This window comes from Falco cherrug, chromosome 1, assembly GCF_023634085.1.
Source record: "Falco cherrug isolate bFalChe1 chromosome 1, bFalChe1.pri, whole genome shotgun sequence".
NCBI lineage: Eukaryota > Metazoa > Chordata > Aves > Falconiformes > Falconidae > Falco > Falco cherrug.
Window position 1 is genome coordinate 20,809,370 of NC_073697.1, and position 14,926 is coordinate 20,824,295.

At 39.4% G+C, this 14,926-nt stretch overlaps 1 protein-coding gene and 1 long non-coding RNA gene across 3 annotated transcripts in view; one reads left to right on the top strand and one right to left on the bottom strand.

The window, feature by feature from the left end:
* LOC129736903 (uncharacterized) overlaps positions 1–14,926 on the bottom strand; it is a 109,427-nt gene that overhangs the window by 84,213 nt on the left and 10,288 nt on the right. The window lies entirely within an intron of this gene.
* Positions 1–14,926, top strand: part of PDE5A (phosphodiesterase 5A) — a 139,637-nt gene that overhangs the window by 48,620 nt on the left and 76,091 nt on the right. The window lies entirely within an intron of this gene.

Sequence of the window (14,926 nt, forward strand, 5' to 3'; positions counted from 1 at the left end):
GTAGTGTGCTGTGTTTGGATGCTGTGGCAGTGGAGATCAGGAGTACTCAGTGCTATGTAGGTGGCTTGCAAGGGCATTAGCAGCTGGAGAAGGCACCTAAGCATTGTGTTACGTGTCACAGTTCCAATAGCACTTAGAACAGCAACCTCCCTCTGTCGGTCATACAAATGGCATGGGATGAAACTCTGCAATAAGGAGCAGCAGCAGAGGCATCAGTTCCTTGTGGCACAAGCCATGCACTATAGAGAAACGGTGCCTGGAAATGACAGGGTGGCAACATGTAACCAAGACAGAGTATTTTCTGGCTGTAAGATGACATTCACCTATATGTGTGCTGAAGTCTCTATATATACCATCAAAATAGTCAGAAGCCAGTCTAGACGTATTCCTGATTACAGAAGTCACTTTTTCACATACATTGTTTGTATTAATCAACAAATCAATATAATTTTCAGTTCCATTATCCACTTACTGAGTTTTCTTGGAAGTCTCTGATATTCCTTATCGTTCTCTTTAGTCCTGACTAATCTAAGTAGGTCACTAAAACCCTTCATATGATAATTTGGGGGGTTTGCTACTTTGTTTACAACTATTGCTTAATTCAATTTTTCACAAATAAATTTAAGATTCATTTGCTCCTAGGTTACCTTCAAAGCATTTAATACACATTGGCCCATATTTAGCTCATCAGATTGTCTATCTTGCTAATCTAAAAAAAATAACTGAATTATTCCATAATTCTGGAATATGCCTTTCTGCTTTAATACAATACAAAAGAACTGACACTTCCAGAAGCATTCACTAAAAATGTGTGCCTGCCTTTGGAGTGCCCAAATCGTATTAGAATGATCAACACCCAGATTGCCAAAGCCATCAGAATTCTTAAGTGCTGTCAAAAGAAGGTGTAGATCTCCACTGTTCCTGAAAATAAGAAACCCTTCATCTCAAACTGAGATCACAAAATCTGGAAACAGTAAACTCAACAGCTGCTTCTCACAATGTGATCCTGATTTTCAGTACCTGTCTTTAATAAATGCAGACCTCCAGAGCCCCACTTTGCAAGATGCATTTATTTGAGCATTATGTATAAAGACTATATTTGTATGCACACTCAGTGTTTGTATTTCCCTTTTATAAACTCATGTGATGGCTCTGTAAATCTGACTTCAACTTTTATGCATTTGCTAACCTCATCTCAGGGTCCATATTAATAAATTAAAAAATACTGGTTGCCATTTCAAAAGCAACCTCCTTTGAAGGAGAAAAAAAATCTCTTTGATAATTCTAGGATGGCCATGTTCAAGATGCATTTAGGATCCAGGCTAGGGGGCTCCCCCAATAATTTTATACTGCAGTGCTAAGTTCAAGGGGAGGTTGTCCAGCATCTGGAACAGTTTAGTTTTTACTGAGCTTTTTCTACTGAGCACTAAGATTATCTTCTCTCTCTTTATTACCTTTGTGCGATGTATATTTGTGTGTTTCAATGAGGTTATCATTTAGTGGGATTACTACATTCACATAATTGTATCAATCAAGTGACTATTTTAGACACAGTTCCGTGGCATTTGATCAATTTCCCAAAAAGGAGGGAAGGTCTTTGATTTCAGGCCTAAAAAGGGTCACCGGAGAGTGATACCAAAGATGCTGAATACTGATTTCAATGGAACTGATGATCAAGACTTCTCAAAAACAAGTGTTTAGGTGAAGAGTTCAGCTAATAAGGTCCCTGGCTCCTAAGTGCTGGGCACCTCCTGGGAGGTACTGAGACCCTCCAGCTGCCCTGGCATTAATGGGAGCTGAGGATGTGCAGTATTTTGCATAACCCAGCTATAAATGCATTACACTGAACTGCATAATCTCAAGGATAAGAGAACATCTGTCATCCAATAACAGCAAACACCATCTGGTTTTGTATCACTATATTCCTACTTACTTGAACAACTGAAGCTCAAGTGACACTGGGCATTGCTTCAAAGGAAAAACAAAATGTATTTACACTTGTTACTTTGCTCGTTTCCACATTTTGAACAGTTATAATGAAAGGCTTTGCCTACAAAAGCTTTCATTAGAATAATTTGCTATTTGTGCTTTCTCTGCTGTTGATTCAGAAATATGTATTTCAGAATGATTTTTCTTTAACCAACCCGTGGAATATATCCAAACTAGTTATGAAGTAACTCACCTCCCACTACTCCTGACCTTAGACAGTAGACTATTTATTTTTCAAAGATAATATCAAGAGTCCTTTTTGATCTTTTCAGCTTCTGCTCCAAAGAAGAATGGCTGCTCCAGCCTTCCTTCTGCTTCTCTTTGTTGGTGTTAAAACAAAGGAACTGCAACAGCAGCATAGTATCATCCCAAAAATATTTTCTGTAAGACTAAACTAAATGTCTGGAATTTCGCCAAAAGAAATTTTCAGTTGAGTTGGTTTGAACACTTTCTACTGTTCATAACTCATAGTGACTTCTTATTAATATTTTTAATGTCTGGAGGAAAATGAAATTATACTTTGCTGTGCTAGGAAGTAAATTTTTAAAGATACTCAAATTATCTGACTTGACAACTGTTCCTTTTCTGGCTTTTGACTACGGCTGTTCCTTCTGTCACTTGACTAAATAGAGAGCAAAGCATGTGCCCTCATTTAAAGTAGTAAATGGTTCTTTAAGGAAGCTTTGGGAAATCCATCATTTAACCCACTACTACAATGTATTCTAAAGGCAGTTAACCATAAGAATTGATTCTGTACTTTCCAAATTTATCCCTCAAGGGATTAATGTGCTAAGTGCCCCCAGAAGAGTACTCAACTTGGAAATCAGACTTAGGGACTAGCGATAGAAAAGGATGCTCAAGTAGGTCAAATGAACAAAATATAAACACAGCTCTGAGAACTAAGAGGAAATTAGTGGAGAACCAGAACAGCTTATATAAATCTAGAGAGGCAAAAATATGTTTGTTTGGAATCTTGGAATTCAAAGTCAATTTGTATCCAGTGCTTGGTTGAATTTTTCAGTCAACATTTTACCACATTTGTCATTTTCTATAGAATCTGTACATTTTATTATAATTTATGGAAATAATCTCCCTTTTCCCCTAAATATGTACAGAGGCAAGTTCTGTTGGTAGGTTTTTTTACATACTTGACCAATTATATCCATGCACACACACCTTCAAAGAATAAAGCTCACAGCTTTAAAACAAGCAGCATTTTTAAAGCCCCCAAAGTCTTCATCCACACAGCTGAATTCCACATTTGCATCTCTATTCTCACCATAAAACTGAAAAGTGACCTCTCAAGGTAATGTTTAGTATTACCTATTACGTCTTACTATAGCACTTGAGAACCTGAATGACATATTCCCGCTGTATTTAGAACTGTGCAATATCACTAATATGAGGCTGTCTTGTAGATTTACATTGTTAGCTCCTAACAGACTAGAGGTAGGAGGAAAAATAAGCTCCGAGAGATGAAATGTTAGAAACCAGCTCTACTGACTTCCAATCCAGTGCATTACACAACAGAATATGCCAATTCTTAAATTATCGTGAAAACTGTAGCAACTTTTGAAATGAGACTCACGTACTTGTGTCATTCTTCAAAACTCTCTTCTAAGTCACTAAAAGAAAGCTTTGTACCTCCTTGCAAGTTGCAAATAAGAATTTGTGAAAATTCCCCATGAGAACATCTGGAAGAGTCTCAAATATTTTGCTGCCATGAGAGCTAGCCCTCAAACACAGACGCTGCAATGTTTTTCTGGTTTTATCTGCACTGCACACTGTAGTGCAGTACAGACATAATTGAGCTAGTTCTGACCACACTACCTCAGCTGCTGAAAACAGGACCCTTATTAGTGCTGACATTAGTGCAAGGTTATTGATCTCACTCTCCCTCAGCTATATTACTACCATGCTTCTCAGAATGCCTTCTCAGTATTAAATTAAAATGTAAATTATATCATTAATTGAATTGTTCTTTTTTTCTGGCTATCTTCCGTTTCAGAGAAGCCTTACTTCTCTAACAAACAGCACCTTAAGCCTTAGAAAAGAAGACATAAGGAGAAACCACATCTTTTGGCTGCAAATCAACTGGATGAAAAGGTTTCTGTCATGATCACACTTCTAGATTACCACCTCCTTTCGTTGACATAAATCAAAGGTAGTTAAGCCCTTAATACAGATATTTCAAAATAATCCGGGTTAGTTTCACTATTGCTAAGAGTAGTCTGAGTTGCTTTATTTGCCTGTAAATGAATGTTGTTTAGCACAAATTTCATGAATAGTTGTGGCACCAAATTTTAGGGATCAGTAACCTCTGCTGGAGGAAGGGCAAGTCCTGATAAGAAAGTAATCTGTACTGGGGGGCATTAACCTTATCAGTCTAGTTAGCTGGAGCCACAACAGGACCCAGCTCAGCAGCCTCGCTAAACGACTGGCTGACAGAAACAAGTCCTGCATCTGGGATGTGAAAGAAGTCAGGAAAGTGTCCTTCTTTACAACACTGCATGTAATAAGGCCTATTCCCCTGAATAATTTCAGATCATTCACCATTTCATTAGTATTGAATGCTTCAGTTCAAGTCATCACTTTCTGCTGTGAATTATCTACCCCTTTTTCAGGGGAAATCGTTTTAACGTAAGTCACTGCTCAGGACAATGAAAGCGTTATGACAAGCAAAGATGTAACAAGCCTTCTTTTCCACTAGGAATATGACCTGTCATACTATAGAGAGCCCTTAGGACACTGAAGGAAGGAGTATGAACGTACTTGTACCCATTCTGTTCCCTGATAAGGTATTAGTGGAGTTTACCATCTCCCCTTTTAAAGGGCAGAAACCTAACTGACATACAAGGTGGCCACAATGCGTCCCATGAGACTATCATGTGGCAAAATGCCTGACCACTGTAGCTGTTTCCCAGCAATTCCCCATAATCTTAATCACAGAGTAAGATTATTAAATAATGGCAATTATTTTATCGGTTAGAGCTGACATAACCAAAGGTAGACACTGTCTGCTCTACCCTGCCAAACAACATATCTGTGAGTACCCACCAGCACTCTCCACTGCCACACAGCCACTGCTATATAATTGCATGCTGAATCTGTGCCACATGGAGCTTTGAAGTAGGTGTTTTCTCCTAAAAATAATTTTAAAGATATTCCATTTCCTTTAATCAGAAAACTTTTTCTGAATAAGGTCCTGGTAAGCATTATAGGGTTTTTTCCTTTTAATAGAAGACAAGTTCCAAAGTGAAAATTTCAATCTCACAGTGGTAAAAGGAATTTGAACTTTTCCAAAGAACCAAGTACTTTACAGTAATGTGCAAAAGCTTAGCGGGGGTGGTGTGTGTGTACATGCACGCCTATGTGCATGCATGTGTGTGTGACTTTTTCCAGTTTGGTTGGATAAAAGTCTTAAGGAGTCTTTCAGGGATCACACGCAATAGTATCCACTCGTTGGTAGAGACTCTGGTGATGAAGTAACACCTTCTTTCCTCCTGCTGTTTATAAATGCTACAGACCAAACACCTTTATCTCTTTCTTTGATCTCCCATATACTCTTTCACCTTCCTGGCACCTTCCGAGTGGGAGCAGTTGCTGGATGTTTTCAGGTTTGGAGCTGGGCTCGGTGACAGTGAGAAAGTGGGGGGACAGTGTTGTGGCTAAGAAAGCAGAGAGCCCCTATCTTGTTGCAGCTGGTCAACTCTGAGCATTGCCTGGTGTCACCTACATGACAGGAAATTTCAAACAGAGACAGAATTCTTTCCTGTATAGGCTGTAGGTGGATGGTACACTTTTGTCTTGGCCAGAAGTTTCAAAGCAGGCAGTGCAATCCTCCTTACTTTAGCAACAGGAATAAACCGCTGTTTGACAGTTCGCTGATTCCTACATGATCTCTTAGATAAAATAAATTGGCAATTTTCTCCACTTCCAGTCACTAACATACTTTTATATGTCAAATGACTGGTGACATGAAAAATAATGACTCAAAATCAGAGATCAATGCTTTAGTGTAGACGGCAAGTGAAATGTAACCTATGACAAAGATCCCATGTATTTATAGTGTACCTTCTGGCCAGGCTGGTGTTTCAAGCCTATGTTCAGTGCACTTCTCCATATGGGATTCTGACATATTTATTGTGAATTGACCACACCTTTCTCCTATCCTATCCTCAGTAATACTTTGACATGATATAGGACCTCTTGTCTCTCTTATGTAAACATTTTTAGAAGTGTTAATGAAGGAAAGCTCACAATACCTTTGTAAATTAAAATAAATATTTTATACCCAGTTTGCAGCTGAAGTAACCTGAGACAAAGATAATTAAATAATGTAAATTATTGTTCATTCTGGTCAGGGACTATTTTTTATTTATTTATGTCCTGAAATAAATTAATAATCAGTTATAACAAATAATCAGCTATAACAAAAATAATCCTAGATCATGACAGTGGTAGAAAGGGAGATAAGGGATTCTGACTCTTTGCTGTATCAAGCCACTAAAAATTAGCCAGTTAGAGAAAAATGACAGGAAATCAGAAGGAAGCCTAACTAAAACCCTACTTGTATATGGGAAGCAATTACATGGTGGGAAGCCCGGCTCATGAACTGAGAACTTGAGCCGCTAAGGTACTCAGTGTCTTTCTCTGGTTCATGGCTCCGGCTTTCCACCCATCTTTCCACAGGAATTTTATTGCTGGTCTCTGCACCACAGCCATAGATTAATTGTGAGATAGAAATTCTTCCTCTCCATGAAGAAGCCAATTCAAACAGAAGAGCAGGCTGAGCGACACCGGTGTGCTCCCAGCCAATGCTAAACCCCCTACATCACACATCTCTGGCTATGCCTCAGCATTGCCTCCCACTATCCCGGCAGCACAACTCTTGGGACAGAGCTGATGGCCAGGTCTCACCCTGCCTGTGCCCGCTGCACACCCCCTCCATCCCACACGTGCACAGCAGAGTGCACTCTGACTCTAAGACCAGCACTGGCAGCTGTGGTTATTCAGGGTGAAGCACTTGCATAGGGCTACCCCGCTCTGTTATGGCAGGGCTGACTGCATGTGCATGCCTCTATCAAAAAGTAACAGCCACAAAGTATCAGAGACTGTTTTTCCTCTCCAAACTGACTGCCTGTTGTTTTTTCTCAAAACATGAGTCCATCTGCGTCTTCCCAAGCGATGGATGTGCGGAGACATCTGCGTCATTTTGAAAAAAACATGTGTGTTTGCTTCTAACGGGAAGTTGGAAATGCCAAGAAATAATTGTCAGGACCCTTTGTTGGTTTGCTTTTTATACCTGTTATTTCTGAATCTCCTCTCTTTACCAATGTAAATCTGAATTAAGCTCACAGAGTTATGGAGAATACAGTCCTTAAAGCATCAGAACAAATATTCTTGAATCCAGAGGATACTTCTTTACTTTATTTGATCATACAGATAACCTATATCTACACTGAGCTCTTACCAAACATCATTGTAATTCCTGTATGGTAGCAGAGCTCATGGGACGGATCTGGCTCACCTACTATATTAGCCCCTCAGAGAGATTCAGACTGATGGCCAGCACTAAGTATTCCTACGGCAGCACTGGAGACAGAGAGAAGACCATTTCTGCAAACTATTGTTGTACACAAGCAGTAAAAATGTTATTTTAGAAAAAGCTGAATGTGGTAAAGAAAAATAGTAACAGCCTTTAAAGCAACATTGCCAAGGTGAAATAAACACAATACCATCATCTGGATTCGGCACTTTCTTACAGTTCTGATGGAAAAAACACTTCAGCTACAAATCTCCCCAAAAGGACAAAATTTCCTTTTGAATAAGCTTCTACTTTTCACTACACTAGCATAATTCTAGATAAACCCTAGTGAAATGAGTCACTCAAAACATACAGTACAGGGTAAAAAGAAGAATTTGACCCACTGCACAGTGACTGTGCTTTCTGAATTTATTTAGTTTTGCAGTAGTGATGAGAATATGACAGTGAAGTGGACAGCAAAGATGAATCCAGCAGGCATCACTGCAGCCATTTCTCATCCTAAGCCTGTGACATTTGTACTGCATTACTGCATTTGGCGAGGTTAATGATGGGCATGAACCTACACATCATACCCTGCTGTTATCACAGAAATAAGAAACAACAAGCCACTCCTTGCTATAAAATACCTGTCTTTCACAATTCCTCCTTTTTTCATCATTACAATCAATTCAATTTATTTCAAGGCAACTAGTAAGTAAAAGCAAACCATTTTGTTTCAACTCTGCAGAAGATGTGGGGCTTGCCTGAGGAAAATCAAAGCACACAATGACAATAACTGTTCACTAAAAACACAAGATCTGCCATGCAATGCAGTTTATGACTTACCCTTTATATGGCAAGAGGGCCATTCTTATTTTGATAATTGGAATTATAAGGTCTGGAAAGAAATCAAAAGCTTTTACCCAAATCTTTTAGATGTATTCTTAAAATACAACAATAGTTCTTCATTAGTTTTCCTTTTTCTTTGGAGACTGCATTTGGAAGCTGCAGCTCATCCTTAACTAATAAAAGTTTACTTACAAGTGAACCGTAGCATGAAATCTTCAAAATGAATGAGATAAGAATAAAAAGTAAACAAGATTTAAATATTTTTGCTTCTCAAGACCAAATTAGCTTTTCAATCATATATTTAAAATCTGATTTACATTTCCCAAAGTAAGAACTTGTAGCATGATACCTGAAAATACAGTCTTATGGGAATAGAGTACAATTTCATAAATATTAGTGTTCCTCTTCAGAAACTTCCAGATTAGTAAGTAAAATCACAGGTTTATTAATCAAATGCAAATCTATAAAACCTTAGCTAGCAGTGGCAATATGTAGCAATTTGGAGTTAATCTAAGACAGCTATCTGGTTGAAAAAAATCATCTTCCTACAAGAGTTTCCTTGGTGGTCAAAAGACCTCCATCTTAAAATCACATTACAAAATACTAGAAAGTTAGAGGAAGTGATAGATTTCCTCAGAGAGAGTTCTATCTTTGGACATTGCTAGCTTTTTTCTCCTGACATGATTACCGTATGGGAGTTATACGAACTCTGAAGGCCACAATTTTTGCTTCAGAATGGCTCAGACTGTTCTGAGCTGCAGGTATTTTGAAAACAAAATTAAGTTTCCATACAAGGTTAAAAATATTCACTGAGCCCTCTCCCACATCAGACTGCAGGAGCTGAATGCTACTATGCTAGCAATACAGTCAGTATGTTTTACAGGAAAAAAATATAAACATTGAGTTAGAACACTTATAAGTTTGCTAAGTACTTTTGCTTCCTTTCTTGGTCATGCTTATGAGAAAGTGTTTGTTTAAATGTGGAGGAAAATGAATAGATTCCCCAGACTTCTCTCCTTTGCCAGCAAATACAGTGCTCACCGTACATTGCATAACATGTGGTGAAAAGGGGAAAATCAGATTCTCTAGTTAAAATACTTGTTGTCTGTCGCTATTTTTTTTTCTTTTTTCCTATAAATATACACTTAGGGCCACCTCAGTTTCCAATGACATCTATAGGGACAAGTTTAGCTCTTAGGAAAAATGAGAAAGATCTTTGGTCTAAATTCTGCGCTCTCATGCACTGGCATTAATCCCAAGCAACTTTCCTACCACTGACAGCAATGACGAGGAGGACCAGGGAGACGGCAGTTCTGTGGAGCTGCCCTGGGGGTAAAGGCTCTTGATGTGAAGGTTTAGTCAACTATAGCAAATGTGTGGTATTGAGAAGAGAATGATGTACTTCAGCCTCACATCTCTGCTAGGCTGCTGAGATGCCCAGCAGTAGCAATGAATTGTACACGATACCTTAAGAGTGAGCTTCAGGTGAGCAGGGCTGGGCTCTTTTCAGTAGTGCCAAGTGACAGGACATAGGGCAATGGGCACAAACTGCAACACAGTAAGTTCCTTCTGAATGTGAGGAAGAACTTCTTCTTCTTTACCTTGAGAGTGACAGAGCACTGGTGCAGGCTGCCCAGAGAGGCTGTGGGGTCTCCTTCACTGGAGACATCCAAAACCTGCCTGGACGTGACTCTCTGCAACCTGCTCTAAGAGATCCTGCCTTAGCATGGGTTGGACTGGGTGATCTCGAGAGGCCCCTTCCAACCCCGGCCATTGTGTGATTCTGTGATTCTGTAATTAGAGAATCAGAGGTTGCAGAGCAGCCAGGTGTAGCGAATGAGTTAACCCACAACTAGTAGGAGAACATGCACTTAAGTAAGCTTAAACATGTATGTGCTGCATCAAGCTTTCCTCTTTCAAAGAAATCTTCTAGTTAATAGGAACTAAGCCCACCACCCATCTAGAGGTTTTCTGACAGTGCGCGACAAGTGAGATATTTTATTTCAGTCACTTTCCAGTAGACGGTGTTAACATAAGAAAGTCATTACTACTTTCACTATTGAAAGTACTGAAAAACTGCCGTGGTTTAAGGGAGCCAAGGGATGTGCACAGGCAGAGACTCATCTAGGACAAGGAAACCTAGGTTGCTGTTTGGGCACATTAAAAGGCTCTTTGAAGGTCTAGCGATGCACCGTGCTCTGTGGATAAGGTCCCTGGCCTTAGCAGTGACAGAGCAGTGCCTTTCACAAGCACATCAAAACTCTCACATACCAATAAAGCAGAAAGGGTTTCTTTCCTTATTTCTGGGATATATAACTCTCAAGATGGAATTTTAATGCAATGTGCATATACCATTTCCTACCAGATCCACAGAGATGGACTTTTATAGAGTCTGATGAAGACAGCAGTAAGATGATTCTGTGTATTAACTTTGTATCCCTTTTCAATGAATTTCTGTTACAGCCCTGTGTGTCAAACATCTGTGAAAGATTCTGCCAAAACTCTGGAAGCTGGCTAGGAACTACCAAGTGCAAGTGAAAGCATCTGGGCTCCAGATAGCACAGCTGTATGAATGATGCTGCTGGTCTGCCTGCAGATCACGTACCATGCCAGCTGTTTGACGGGATGAATTGGAAGGGAGATCGATGAGAGGCTCTCTGAGAGAGGCCATGGCACACTTCAAAAGCATTTTTTCCTTTCACTCCCCTGCTTTTATGCACTGCTCATATTGCTTCGGTTATTTCCCTTCTTTAATCTGATAAACATTAATAAAACAGCAAGTTATCCTCCCAGCACTGATTTTTTTTTAATAATTTCTTTAGGCAGTGAGCTTACAGCCTGCTACTTTGCCAGGGTCATACAGCTCAGATTACATGGTCATACAGCCACCTTCCTGCATTAGCACCCAAGGGTTTATATAAAGTTTCTATTCTGCTTTGTAGTCAGTGAAAATCAACAAGGCCTGCAGCACAGCCAGCTTGCCTGTAATGTCCTGCACTGAAGGGAACATTGTTGTTGATTACACAAATGTTTTTACCTTTAATGGCTTTCTTTAAATTGTTTCATTTTGTCGTGCTGTGCTTAGCTTGCTGACTAATCAGCTCTTCTGGGGAAGAAAAATACCAGTTATATTTTTCTCATCTTTGGAACAAAACCTGATTAACCTGAACCCAAATTGCCTGTTGTGTCAACAAGAAAGAAGGAAGATACTAAGAAAAACTTTTCTCATCCTTTTGAAGGCCTTTTCTTCTGTTTTACAGCTCTTTATCTGAGCTTCATAAACATCTGTGTGGGCAAAGTTGGGTTGGCATGAACAGTACGCAGAGAGAATTTCAGACCTGTTACAGAAATTTGCTATCTGTGAATTAGATTCTTGTTTAAATAAAACACATTTGACAGGCTCGGAGTTGCCTTTTAAAGGTCAAGACATTCAGCCAGAGAGATGAAACAACACTATGTACAAAGCACAGAGGCCTGCTCCGTGTCCCAAAGACCTTCACTAAGCAGCACAGGTCTGTGAGCAGTGTACAGTAAGATCAAAAGGACAGCAATAAACCAGAACCACCAGTGTGCATGGTCAGGTGATGATGGCTCTCCTCTATTGCTATTAACTTGCATTTCTCAATGCTGTGGAAGGAGAGTTTTCTGAGGGAGATTGGAATAGGAGAGGATATTGTGCTTTTGCACTAGAGTGTAAGGTATTTTCAAGCAGTGGTGATGGTAAGAGCGCAAATGAAAAGCAGTATGGTGAAATGTGGCCCAGAACACTAGAGATACCAGAAAAGAACTTTACTCTTGACCTGGAAGCTGACAGGGTGATGGGCAACATGCAGAGGGGCGTTTCTCTGATTCCTTCAAAAAATAAACTAAAAATAGGAGGGCAAATCAAAGTTAGGCTATCTCCATGCTGTTTTTTGAAGTAGTGGGTAAGAAATGTTTAAGCTCAACCTTAGCAGAGGGATAGAAGCAAGAAAGCAGGTAGATTCCCACCTGAAGCAGGAGAGCCATTTCTTCTGGGAGCATCAGAATAAACCCAGCTGTGTTTTTTCTATTTGTATTTTGTGACTGACAGATTTTTAATTTAATTATACTAACACTGCAGATAGTGAAGAACCCACGCAGGAGAGACCTCCCTGTCTAACACCTATCTGGGACTGTTCAGAGCTCCAGCACCTGCAGGCTGTAAAGCTGCCTGCCACCTGGGTGGTGTGGGTACTCTCCTTTCCTGAGACGTTCAGTGACACCTTGACTCTCAGCTTTCGATGTGTCTCTTTTCAATGGAGGTCTTGGTTTTTTGACATGTTCACACTATTTCACAGTTGTTATCTTTCCACCAGATTTGTCTGATGCTGGCTAGTGGATGTGAAGGATCCCGGAGTTAAAGGAACTGACAGATAGTCAAAGACATAACTGAAAGACATTTCACCTTTTTTTTTTAACTTGTAATAAGAACTTCAGAGATTATTTTATATTACTATCCATGGGCATAGCTCTTCAGAAACAGCAAAAATCTTGAGAGAAAAAAAAAAAAAGAGAGAAAAAAGAAAGAAGCTCTATTTATGATTGAGGGAGGTTGTTTCAAACTGAAGCTTTCCTACAGAGATATAAAGTGACCAAACCGTCCTGGTGCTTTGAGCCACTCTGAATCAAAACCAGCCTGAACCCTCAGGGACTACCAAAGCAAATGAAAACAATAGTACTATGCATGTTTCAGCTTTATGCTTAGTGGGGTTGTATCTGTGTTAAAATCTACATTCTACAAGTTTCTATGGCTGGAAAGCACTTTGGAGAAGTTGCAGCATTCGCTTTCAACTTTACCGACTAGTTTAAGAACCATTTATATTTACTTTCTTCCCTTATTAACTATAAGCTTTGTAGAATTCTGATTCCCGTTGCTTTTGTTTATATACACATATTTATATCCTTCGTTATACATTTTCCGTTCTAAATAATTCATACTATAACAAGCAATAGAATTACAAGATTGCAGCAATGGCAATTTTTTTTCCTAGTAGTAATATTAAACCCCATGCATCAGTTAAACTGAATATTAGTCCATATAAAATTAACAACTTTCAACCTCACTATAAAATCAAAACCATCAAGAGAATTGATTCGGTGGGTTTTTTTACTTTTGCTAGTTTTCCTTCCATGCAACTCCGTATTCTCTTATGTCCCTAAACTACTCTGAAGCCACAAAACAAGGTCATACTTTTATTTGCATACAGCCAGAGATCAAGAAATTAAGAGTCTGCCAGTATGTAACTAAAGGGAATAGCTGTGATACATCTCCTATAAACTAACAACAAGATTTTGCCTAGGACAGAAATGCTGGAAGGATAAAACTTGTGCTTGAAAGACACCTAAAGAGCAGATAGATATAAGATGTAAAATTATCAAAAGAACTAATCTGGTCGACTATCAATAACATGTTGGGTTTCATTTACACTGAAAGAACATAGAGTGGCAAATGTTTCCTGATTTGTCCTGGGTGTTCAGGACCTGAAAGTAAGAACAGAGGAAGAAATGTGATTCAGGGGGGCCTGCAGTAGCTGTTTTCCTGTAAATACAGAATCCAATCCTGTCAAATTTAATCAGCCGTGGGTTTTTCTCACAAAATCCATAAAGTCAGCTGTCAAAGATATAAGACATTGTGGCAGTTATAATCAAAATGCACCCACTGCAAATTCAGATGACACAGTATAAATGAATCTGAAGTCTGTATAAATGTACAGAAGTCCACTACCCCGATACTTTCCTGCATATGCTTGTATCTGTTACTATCACCATATGCCAGTGTTTCCCATGACTTCAGGTAGCATAAAATTCTTATAAAACACAGAAGGTCCCTCTTCTAGATCACTAACAAAGGAAAATAAAATGACAGATAAAGGCCATGTACCACATACACAAAAATTCTGCCTTTCAGTCCATTTTGCACCTCTGTCATCTGCTCTCGTCTGGAAAGGAGGAAAATAGCAGGGGATGTGTATGTGTTCAGCTCAGGACAAACTAAGAAACCAGGCTGTAGCCTGCAAGCACTCGGCTGTCCTCACAGGCTGGCCCATGCTGTGTCACATTTCATTTCCTCAAGGGTGCTCATATTACTATTGTAGCTGTGAGAACACCACACGAACTTCTGCTTCCACACAACCGTTTTACTTGGGAAATAAATAAAATTTAAAAAAAAAATCAATAAGCTCAAATAAAAATTAAGTGTTTTCTCTTTGGATTTCTAAAAAGAGACCAGACTTTGCAGCCGGAAAGCAGGAATGTCAGGCACAGCCGGTAGCTCGCAAGCAGCTGGAAAGAGTTTTAGGCTTATCAAGAGTCTCCTTAATGTTGTTGTTCTGAACTGGAATGGTTTAGCAAAATTATGTGCTTATTTCCGTATCGCCGTCCCCATGTACCTAGCTCTTTCTGGCAGCTTTGTTCTCACACAGTTTGATTCTCCCCTGGTCTAAAACCTACCCTGAAGGCCTTAAAAGTGGGGTGCCACAACAGCTAACATGCAGGTACTTGCCTCCTTCATTGGATATGAGACTTTTTGCTTTTGAAGGA